The sequence below is a fragment of the Felis catus genome, chromosome B3 (genome assembly GCF_018350175.1).
Source record: "Felis catus isolate Fca126 chromosome B3, F.catus_Fca126_mat1.0, whole genome shotgun sequence".
Lineage (NCBI taxonomy): Eukaryota > Metazoa > Chordata > Mammalia > Carnivora > Felidae > Felis > Felis catus.
In genome coordinates, this window is record NC_058373.1 from 20,446,307 (window position 1) to 20,456,736 (window position 10,430).

The window sequence follows — 10,430 nt, forward strand, 5'->3', positions numbered from 1 at the left end:
GAAAACCAAAACAAGAGCCATAATTCAAGAAAACTTCTCTGAAATAAAAGACTTGAAAATATATATTTAATTCGTGCAATGCATAATTGACAATATTGGCCCAGAATGACCAAATCAAGACATAGCCTCATAAAATGACTACAGTTTAAAGAAAAAGAAAAAAAAAAATTAACATCTAGAAAAAGAGAGAATATGACTTATAAGGAAAAGAAAAATAGACTTTGTCCAAGATTTCTTGACAGTAACACTTTATGCCAAAAGAGAATGGATTAACATGTTTAAGATAGTAAAAAAAAAAAAAAAAAAAGGAAGCATAAGCCGAGGGTTTTATACCCCAAAAAAACTGACCTTCGACTATAAAGGACATAGCAAATTTTTACCAACATGAAAGAACTCGTGGACTATTATTCCCATTGGCCCTTCCTGAGGAATCTTCTACACAACAAGCCTCAGAAACCAAAAGGGTCAAAGACGCATTAGTATGAGGACTGGAGGTGAGCATTAAATATATAGAATGAGGCGCCTGGGTGGCTCAGTTGTTAAGCATCTGACTTTGACTCAGGTCACGATCTCACAGTTCGTGAGTTCAAGTCCCACATCAGATGAGCTCATGCCCTGCTTCAGGTGAGCTCATGCCCCACTTCAGGTGAGCATGAGCCCCACATCAGGTGACCATGAGCCCTGCTTTGGGTGAACACAAGCCCCACTTTGGGTGAGCCCCACTTCTCTCTCTGTCTCTGTCTCCCTCTGCCCCTCCTGGGATTCTCTCTCTCTGCCCCTCACTTGTGCTCTCTAGATAGATAGATAGATAGATAGGTAGATAGAACCTGTAGAACTAAGAGTAGATGAAGCCCAAGAGGAAAAGAACAGAAGGTAATAACCATGTGCTCTGACAATGAGGACATAATACAACCATTATAAAATGAAATGACAATGAGGAAAGCATATGAGCAAAATTCTTTAATATTTTCAGTTAATCATAGTATTGGTATTATTCTATTATTCTGAGCATGTTATGTTTGTGATATGAGATAAAACAAATGATTTCAGGATGCTTTAGTTCTACCATCACTTGTGTCCTTGAGAAACAGGGTTTTCTAGATGAAAGGAAAGACATACAGATGTAAGAGAGAGAGTTTTGTGAAAGCTTTGTGGTATCAAATTTAAATTGGAAATACTAATATTGTGACGGTTAATATTAACCATCAACTTGCATGGGTCATGGGATGACCAGATATTTGGTTAAACATTATTCTGGGTATGTCTATGAGGGTGTTCCTGGATAGGATTAACATATGAATTGGCAGACTGAGTAAAGTAGATTGTCCTCCCTAATGTGTGGGGGCCTCATGCAATCAGTTGAAGACCTGAGTAGAACAAACAGGAGCAGTAAGGGAGAATTTGCTCTCTCTGCCTGTCTCTGAGCTGGGACATCAATCTTCCCTGCTTTCAGACCTCAGCTGGAATTTACACCATCAGCTCTCCTGGGTTTCCAGCTTGCTTGCTAACTTCAGAGTTTGGAACTTCTCAGCCTCCATAATAATGTGAACCAATTCCTTATTATCTATCTATCTCTATTTATCTATCTACATACCCACAAATGTTTTATCTACATTCTAGCTATCATCTATCTATCTATCTATCTATCTATCTATCTATCTATCTATCATCTATCCATCTCTCTCTCTCTCTCTCTCTCTCTCTCTCTCTCTTATTGGAGCTATTTCTTTGGAGAACTCTAACTAAAACAAATACAAACTTAGGAGGTATTTTATTTATATATTTTGTGTGTTTGTTTTTCTAGCTTGGTCCACTAAAAAGGCATAGAAACAATGGTACACTCAATGGCACTGAAATATTACTTCTTCACACACACAGAAACAAGGGCTTCAAAATGATTGATTTGAGGCCTGGAGCAGGAAATGTACAAGATGAGCATAGAATATCTTGTCACACCAGATGGCAAAGAAGCTATCAAGGACCACTACAGTCAGATCAAAAGGACCCAAGAGCCAACTCGAAGAGGCTCCCATTGACCCAGATTGAACAATTTGAATTTCATTAGGATAATAACTGAAATGTGTTGAAACCCATCAGATAAGTCAAATCCATGAATTAATAACAACATTAAAACAAAAAAAATTAATCACTATCAGAAGATGTGTGGGCACCAACTTTTTACCTTGGAAACTGGGAAATAAAAGGAAAGATTTCAGAATTTTCATGTCCTTCCTACATGAGCCACATCACTGGGTAACCAGATAGTAGATGATAGAAAGTGAGTCTTTATAAAAAAGCCAAATTATTTGAAATTTTACTTATCAAACAGCCCAGATTCTTCAACAGATAAATTATAAAGAAATGTAAGGGAGAGAGAAGAAAAATATAAATTAAAAGAGATTAAAAGACATATCAAAATATTTTTTAAATACGTAGGGCTGAAGTATAGGGTTTATGGAAGCATATTTGGGTAAAAGATGAAAGGAAGGCATTAGTATAAAAGTCAGATTAACATTTCTTATGGTGGGAAGAAGGAGACAGTGGTCAGTATGGGGTCAGGGCAGGGCTTCTGGGGCAGTGGGCAAGGTTCTATTTCTTGCCCTAGTGTTTGCCTTATAATAATTCAGTAAGACAACATGCTTGATTTGTGTAGTATTCTGTACCTGTATTTGATTTAAAATAGTATGATTTAAAAAATGAGTGACATCTAACATAAAAGCCATGGGGGATTTATCCAATTAAAAAGAATGCTTTGTGAACTAAGTTATTATTCAGTGATGTAATATTTGCTGTCTTTGGCATGTGAAGATTTTTTATGTATTAAAAAAAAACTGAGTGAGATCCAGATATACTGAAATGGACCAATTTCCAAAAAAATATGGTCAAGTGAAATAAGCTAAAATAAAAGAGTGTGCATAATATGATCCATACATTTATGTGTCTGGGCAATATTTGTATGCGCATAGACTATTCCATGGAGGAGACTCAGGAACTGGGGAGCCAGGGACTGAAAAGCAGACTTACTTCCACTATATACCTTTGAAACTTTCACCATGTCCATGCTTATCATTCAAAACAGCACTTAACTATCTTTTTAAAAAGCTATTATTCCCAAAGAGTCTGAACAGCTCTTCCCTCTAATTTTATATCTGTCATCCACATCTTGGTCCCTGGTCATTGAGGAGGGTACACATGCTGACTGGTAGGTGGGCCAGTCAGGCTTTACATAAACTGCAGGGCTTTTCCTCAATTTAAACATTATCTCTTATCTGTATGTTTGTCAGCTGACAGTGTTTGAGTCTCACCTGTATTTGAATACCCTGTAAATACTGTGGTACATATCACCCTGTGTAGGGCACACAGAATAAGGACTGTTCTACCTCCTCTGCAGGACCACCCTCTACACACCCATGGCATCATTTCTTCTCTCTAATCAGCTTCTTTAAATGTTTTATTATTATTATTTATTTTTCAGAGAGAGAGAGAGTGAGTTGGGGAGGGGTAGAGAGAGTCAGACAAAGGATCCAAGGGGGCTCTGGGCTGACAGCAGAGAGCCCCAAGTGGGCTTGAACTCGCAAACCAGGAGATCATGACCTGAGCTGAAGTCCGTTTCTTAACCAACTGAGTCACCCAGAGTCCCCTCTAATCAGCTTCTTTAGAACAGACTGGATCTCACAGGGAATGAAAGCTTTTTTTTTCTTTTTCTTTTTCTTTTTCTTTTTTTTCTTTTTCTTTTTCTTTTTTCCTGGTGAAAGAGCTCTCTGTTGAGATGCTTGGCTGAGAGAAAGGAAAATATTCAGCTTAAATTCCACATGGAAATTCAGAATAAAATATTTGAAATGTTCTGAGTCAGTTATTCCTTTTGAATTTTTTTGTTATTGTTAGATATTATAATTCCTTGGGTGAGATGCATAATGACCTCAGGGATTTATAACATAATTACTCTGAAAGTAAACTGAGAATTACTTGACATAATACATTATGAATAAGAAGGTATCTACATAGAAACTAAACTGTCTTATAGTTTATTTCTTTCAAGAATTACTGTGGTATGTAACTCATGGGATTTTTTTTTCCTGGTTCACAGAGAATGTGCATTTTGAAGTTTTAAAAGATACTATCAAATTATCATAACCAAAGTTTGTACCAATTTATATTCTCACTAATAGTGTACACTGTGATCTATTTGCCCATTTCCTGAAACTCTAATACTGGATGTTACCTATCCTAAAAAATTCTTATGCCTTTTTCACAGGCAAAAAGACCTATCCCGTTGTCATTATCACACTTCTTTGATTACTAATATGACTGATTATCTTTTCATTCATTATTAGCCAGTGTTTCTTTGTTTTGTTTCTTCTTTTTTTCTTTCCACTCACACCTGTTAACCAGTTTCCTATTGAGTTCTTTGCATATTAGGGATACTGACCTTCCCCTCCCCCCTTATAAATGTTAAACATATCTTCTCTTCCTCTGTAGTCATCTTAATTTTGGATTAGAAATCTTACTACATAGAAATATTTAATTTTTAGGTTGCAATATGTGTCCTTCAATCAGAGTTTCAAATTAATTAGAACTTAGGACGGGCTTTTACTGTCTTTTTCCTTAGTGTTTGACAGGGTTTTTTTGTTCTTGTTTTCTTAAATCCAGCCCTGGCAGAGTGATAGCTACCACTGAGGCCCTGGGCAAGAACCTCTTTTACTCATATGCTTCTGTTACAATTTCTTCTCTCTGTTCTATTACCTAGTCCAATAGATTCACACTTAAATGAGAGTCAGAATCTCCCACAGGGCTTCTGAAAACCCCGATTGCTGGGGGCATGCCTCCAGAGTTTCCAGCTTAGCAGGTCTGGGATAGACCTATGAATTTGTATTTCTAACAAGTTCCCAGCTAGTGCTGATGTTGTTCCAGAACCAAACTTGGAGAACCACTACTCTGGAACATTGTTTTGATATGTCGATATCTCTGGAATCTATTCACTTGTCCCTATCTTCATTGGTTCCACCAGGAGCCAAGTCACATCATCTCTTTTCTGGGCATTTGCCAGAGCTTCTTCTCCCATAGCCATTATGACTCTCCTTCTATCCACAGTGCAGCCAGAGCAATTTCAAAATTGGATCATAGTATTCTCTTCCTTACGATTCTTTCCCTGTCGTCTCTGGACCATCTCGTGATACTCTCCACATCTTTCTGCACTTTCTGCTCTTTGGCACATTGGCCTTTGGTAGCTAGATAATACCATGCTCTTTCTTGTTCCAGAGACTTTGCACATGCTGTTATCTCTGCTTGGAATCCTCTTCTCTTACTCTTCACAGTGGCATTTGGTCATTTGGATGACCAAATGGAGATTCCAATTCCATTTTGAATTTATAATTTGAATTATCTTTATAGTTAGGCTGCTCTATAGATCATATCACATAGCTCTTAATGAACCCACATGACTGCCAACATTCATATGCCAAAATGACTTTGTGTTTTTGACTCATTAAGGACTCCTAGGAACACTGCAAGGAGCAATAAATCCTTTTCTCTAAGAAAAAATGGCCTTCAAAAAAGACATTTTCTAACAATGGTGATTAAAGTGTTGAGAATATGAAGTCTAAGAATCCATAGTTAGAATATGGAGTTTTAGATAACCATTTGTAAATTGAATGAGCTTGCCACATGCTTTATGTGTGTGTTGGGGCGGGGGGGAAGCATCATCAGCATTTTTACAACTTTATTTTGTTTTGCCATCAGGTAAATTAATGACTAATATTACTCAGCAGTGATATAGCATAGGGTTTGTTTTATTAGTAGAATATTTTAGTGGCTTTATAAAAATGTAAAAAGTTTCATGCCCACATTTAGAGACTTGCTAAGGGTCTGAAAGAGTCGTTTACAATTTCTAGTTGTAATTTTAACATTTTGGGAGTCAATTTTTTGCATGAGCATCATTTTTGGCACAAAACCAGAGATCTCTAAAGGTTTCAAGCTCTGTGCCTTGTGAACGTCAGAGGTCTAGACTGAACAGAACTCTTTTCCTTCTGTACTAGGGGAAATGGAGTGACATGTGATATAGTTAAAAGTGTGGGGAGCGAGAGACTAGGTGAGTGACACAGAATCAGTGGAGAATGGAAGGGGACCAAGTTATATCTTTTCCAAAGCTCAAGTTCACACTTATGAGCATGCAAAAAAGAAAGGGATTCCACCAGTTACCATGGCATAGTGACTGTTAATTCCTTAAGCACAAACTCTGGTGCCAGCTCTCAAGTCCACAAATTACTGTGTAAATAACATGTGCATCATGACCAGTGACCAATCACGGCGATTGGTCCCTATGCACCTCTTGCTCAGTTCATGCACTGACAGCAAAGTGTGCAGTCGCATTGCCTCCTTGTTTCTTGGTGATAAGGCCATGTGGCATTTTATAAAAATGGATAATCAAAAGGAAGAATTGGCCAATAGAAATGAAAGTGCATCAAAGAAATAAAAAGTGATAAAGATGGAAGTGAAATTTTAATTGGACATAAATGGCCTCATAGAAGAAAGAGCTGATTATGGAAATGTTAACACTGCCACCTTTGGAATGACTGCAGATGTGCAGCCAGATGAATTTACTGAAGGCAAAATTACAGACATAAATGAGGAAATAGTTGTGATAAAAATAAAAAATGAAGGTGTCCCAAAGGAAGTTAACACCAGCAAAAAACCACTTTGTGTTTTAAAAACTCTGAGATGTATTTTACAACATTTGAAAGAATAAGGAGAAAATGTTGGAAGTCACCCAACCTTAGAAAGGAGGAGACAATTCACCAAGGCATAGAAAAGTTAGTTGCTCCATATCATCAGTTCTAAATGAGAAAGAAATTACTGTTCAAAATATTCTTGATCAGTCTTAAAAAAACCCAGCACTTTAATTATCAATGTTTCTAGTGTTTTACATTATAGTGTACTAAGTGCTTAGTTTCACTACTTCTTTTCCTGTGTATTTGCAACTGACAGTAAGAGAATTTTAAATGTTTTGACAAATATTAGTAAATGTCATTGAAAAATCATATTTTTCCACTTATAATTAGAATTACTTTGCACTGTTTCAGGTTGTACAGTCATTTTTACTGTCCTACACTACCATGCAAAGTGAGGACTACGTGTACATGAATAATTAAATTTTAGATTATTCAATAACACCTCATGATACAACAGGAGTCAAAATAACACATGATTGTCATTAATTTTTACAGATGCTAATTTCTCTAAAAGGCCAAGAGAGAGAGAGAGAGAGAGAGAGAGAGAGAGAGAGAGAGATCTCCAGGCTGGGATGATAATGACAATGATGATGATGATGATGACGAAGATGATGGAAGTCCTGGGATGGGCTTTGGAATTTCCACTTTGGAAATTCCAGACAAGTGGAAAAGTGTGCAGAATAACATAGCAACCCATGCAATATTATTGTCATAGGAATAATATCAACAAGGTGAAGTGATTGGCTATGGAATTTGTTCTTCTTCAAGCAGCTTTCCTGACAAATCACTTGATGTCACTGTGTGTATCTGTAAAGACTAAAGGCGCAAAGAACAGAATAAGCAGAATATAGATATTCTAGTGGATAAAGTTGTTTCTTGGGAGTATGGGTTAACTAGTCTGAAGCCACTCTACATGTATACTGGAATTAAACAAGTAACTTAGGTAAATGGCAGAAGTTAGGTTTCTCACTGTAGGAGTAGGAGGTTACAGATAAGCAAGATAAGGAGGCTAGAAGGATCTATGTGGTAATGGATTGGAATTGGAGACCTCAGTATGAACTCATGTTTCTCTTAAATATAGTTATATATAGAAATATCTATAGATAGGAAATGTACTCAGGTTAGTGTACACACATGTATTTCCTTTCCCTGTCAGCTGAGAGGGACTCCCAGCAATGGCTCCCAGTGACAACAAGCACACCCACTCTTTAGATTTTGCTTTCTAATATTCTTCAGTAGAAGGAACCAGAGATCCTGGAGAATGGGTGAATCTAGGTCTCAAATTGGAAATATACCAATGAACCTGGAACATCTTGTAGTGCCATAAAGTAAGGAAGTGCTCAAAAAAAAATTCTCCAGTATAATGGAGATAAGTCAAAGGGACACAAGAGCCAACTGAAAGAATTCCCAAATGGCCAGAGCTGGAATTATTTGAGCAACAAAACCAAGTTATATATAATCCCAAACATAAATACCCACAAGTCCATATTTATATAAATGGTTGAATATATAAGTAAGTAAGTAGTGGAAAAGTTACAAATCTCTTAAGCAGAAGAATTCCAAGTAATTTATGTAGATAACTCTGCCTTTAAGGAAAGGGAGCACAACATTTACTCCCTATGTGTGGGCTGCATATAGTGATTTTCTTCCAAAGAGCATAGAATGGAAAGTGTGGGGAGTAATTTTACAGTATAAAAACATGACAAACATTCCCTGTGCCCAGATGATCAAGGTCAACATCAAGAGTGATAAGTCATGTTGATATAGGTATCCTTGATGTGATGTGCTGAGAATGTGTTTTACCTCTGTGGTCTATATTACCCCAGTCTAATCATGAGAGAAATATTTTTAAAAGTTCCAGTTGAGGAAAACTCTGCAAAATATCTGACCAATAATCTTCAGAATTTTCAAAGTCATTAAAAACAAAGAATGTCTGAGAAACTGTCACAACCAAGAGGAGTCTACAGAGACATGACAACTAATTGTTAATGTTGTGTACTGGAAAGAATCCTAGAACAGAAAAAGACATTAGGGAGAAAAACCAAGGAAATCTGAATGAAATAGTGACTCTAGTTAATGATAATGTATCAATATTGTCTCATTAATTGTGACAAATCTACCATAGTAACATAAGATGTTAATAATAAGGGAAACTGCATGTAGAGCATATCAAAACTCTTTACTACCTTTGTAATTATTCTGTAGTTCTATAGATACTCTAAAATATAAAAAATTCATTTTAACAAAGGTGATTCAGACAGTTTCCTTCTTGTACTTAAAGCTCTTCCAGTCATTTGCTTATTCAAAAAATTCAGACTGAGAGACTCTTAGGTTCCAGCCACTGTGTGTGGTACTGAGGATTTAATCATGAGTAGAAAAAAACATTGATTCCCATAATATGATAGGGAAGATTAGATATGTTTCACCTCTGAAGAAAAGGTTCAAGGTGGCAGGAAAGCCTGTAAAAGGGGGCTCGATGAGGTCTAGGACTCACGGGAGACTGCTCAGAGGTGGATGAGTAGGAGGGCATGTCACAGCGGAAGCCTATTGCATGCTAAGGCATCTGGGAAAGCCAGCATGGCTGGAGGGCAGCGAATGAAGGCGAAGGGTGGTAGGAGGTGAGGTTTTGGGGTTGACAGGGACCATCAGGGAGACTATAAGGCCTTGTTCAGAATTCTGGCTTGTTCTAAGAGTGATAGGAACCATGGTCAACTCCCAACTGCCCTTTCTCAATGATATGAGGTAGGATATATGGTCTGCTTTGCTCATGACTCTGTCTTCAACTTCTAACACAATGCCAGGAATGACAGCTTGATATCTTTTTTTTAAACTTTTTTTGGGTATATAATTATAGATTCACAAGAAGTTCCCCCCAAAAATGTACAAGAAAGTCCAGTGTACTCTTCACTCATTTTTCTTCAACATAACATGTTCCTTAACTATAGTACAATATTAAAATCAAGAAATTAACATTGATACAACCCAGAGAGCTTGTTCAGATATCCAGTTTTATATGTACTCATTTGTGTGTGTCCCCCCAGTTCTGTGCAATTTGATCACATGTGTAGACTCACTTGGCAACTACAATCAAGATACTGTCCCATTACCCCCAGGCTCTCTCAAACTACCCCTATATAGCCACACACTCTAACCCCCTTTCCTAACCTGGCAACCATTATTCTGTTCTCCATCTCTCTATATTTTATTTATGAATTACTTTTAGGAAGAAGGTTGACATGTTCAGAGTGACCTGAATTGTGAAAAGTGTTCCCTGCTGTTGTGTGGACTGGGTTGGAGGGGGGCAAGGACAAATATTAGTCCAGGGGAGAAATGATGGTGGAAGGGTAGTTACAGTTGAGCGATAAATCCAGATGCAGTGAAGCAGAACATGGAGGTGGACCTAAGAGGACCTAAGAAGCCAAGGCTGCTGGGTGGGTTGTCATAGGATACTGAAGTTACTCAGGATGATGGCATTGCTTGAATAGAGAAGCAAGCAGGAATGAACAGCAGGACACACAGAACAGAGATTACAAGGGGAGATTTGTGGCTGACACTAGCTTGTTAACCAGTATAGGGAGTAGGCAGGTGATAAAGGTGTGACAGTGTATTATAACCAAATGGTAGGAGCCTCTATGTTATAGCCAGAAAAACACAAGGAAAAAAATGGAGCAAAGTCTGGAGCAGCTCTAATAATGACAGATT